This window comes from Lynx rufus, unplaced genomic scaffold (assembly GCF_022079265.1).
Source record: "Lynx rufus isolate CCGP_SWC_20201006 ecotype Redwood Valley unplaced genomic scaffold, mLynRuf1.p SCAF_14, whole genome shotgun sequence".
In the NCBI taxonomy this organism is placed as follows: Eukaryota; Metazoa; Chordata; class Mammalia; order Carnivora; family Felidae; genus Lynx; species Lynx rufus.
Window position 1 is genome coordinate 61929433 of NW_025814828.1, and position 1667 is coordinate 61931099.

The 1667-nt window shown below is 33.4% G+C and overlaps 1 non-coding gene across 1 annotated transcript; it reads right to left on the reverse strand.

The window, feature by feature from the left end:
- Positions 1–841: 841 nt before the first annotated feature.
- LOC124509745 (U6 spliceosomal RNA) lies at positions 842–948 on the reverse strand. Its single transcript, XR_006961515.1, has one exon. It is a non-coding gene; the product is annotated as a U6 spliceosomal RNA (small nuclear RNA).
- Positions 949–1667: the final 719 nt, after the last annotated feature.

Sequence of the window (1667 nt, forward strand, 5' to 3'; positions counted from 1 at the left end):
AGAGAGGTTTTGAACCATTATGTTTTCATTTTCATTCCCGCCCCCTTTTTAAATTATTTCTTTGGTTTTCTGGTTGATCCTTTCAGTATTTTAGTAGCATGTCATTTAATCTCCATGTCTTTGTGGTCTTTCCACGTGTGTGTGTGTGTGTGTGTGTGTGTGTGTGTTTGACTTCTAGTTTTATAGTATTGTGATCAGAAAAGTTGCATGGTATGATTTCAATCTTCTTGAATTCATTGAGTTGGATTTAGGGGGCTAATATATGATCTATTCTGGAGAATGTTCCGTGTGCACTTACAAAGAATGCGTGTTCTTTTTTTTTTTTAAATATAGAATGTTCTGCATGTCTTTTATGTCCATGTGTTCCAGTGTGTCATTCAAAGTTAACGTTCTGTTTAGATGGTTTCCAATGATGTAAGTGGGTATTAAGGTCGCCTACTATTATTGTTTTATTATTGATTTTTTTCCTTTATATTTGTTATTAACAGTTTCATATATTTGGGTGCTCCTGTTTTGGATACATAAATATTAACAATTGTTATAAACTTTTGTTAGATTATCCCCTTCATTATTTTGTAGGGTCCTTATTTGTCGATTGTTAAAGTTTTGTCATAAAGTCTATTTTATCCAAAATTACTATTGCTACTCTGGCTTTCTTTTGACATCTATTCGCATGATAGATGTTTCTTCATCCTCTCACTTTCAACCTAAATGTGTTTTTTTTTTTTATATATGAAATTTATTGACAAATTGGTTTCCATACAACACCCAGTGCTCATCCCAAAAGGTGCCCTCCTCAATACCCATCACCCACCCTCCCCTCCCTCCCACCCCCCATCAAAAAAATATGGAACGCTTCACGAATTTGCGTGTCATCCTTGCGCAGGGGCCATGCTAATCTTCTCTGTATCGTTCCAATTTTAGTATATGTGCTGCCGAAGCGAGCACCCTAAATGTGTTTTTAAGTCTAAAATTAGTCTCTTTTAGGCACAATATAGATGTATCTTGTTTTTTTTTCATCTATTCTGTCACCCAATGTCTTCTGATTGGATTAAGTACATTTACATTTCAAGTCATTATTGACAGATATATATATTTATTGCCACATTTAGTATTTGTTTTGTTGTTGCTGTTGTTGAAGTTTTGCTCTGATTATTTATTGTCTTTCATGTTTTTCTGATTTTCTTTAGTGATATATTTGGATTATTTCTCCATATTATTTTCATATATATTAGTGGTTTTTGATATATGGTTATCATTAGGTTTGTATATAACTATCTCTGCATATAGCAGTCTATATTAAGTTGATGGTTGTTAAAGTTTGAACTCATTATTTTATCTTCTCCTCCCTATGTTTTAGGTGTATATTATTATATTTTACATACTTTTTTTGGGGGGTCCTTTGACTGATTTCTTTAGGAAAAACATATTTTTACTGCTTTTGTGTTTTCTACTTCTCTACTGTCATTTTTGTTCTCTCCTTTCCCCTCAAAGAGACCCTTTAATATTTCTTCCAGAGCTGGTTTAGTGGTCACAGACTCCTTTAGTTTTTGCTTGTCTGGGAAACACTTTATCTCTCCTTCTGTTCTGAATGGTACCTTAGCTGGATAGCGTAGTCTAGGCTATAGATTTTTTTTTTCCATTCAGCACTTTGAATGGAACATGCC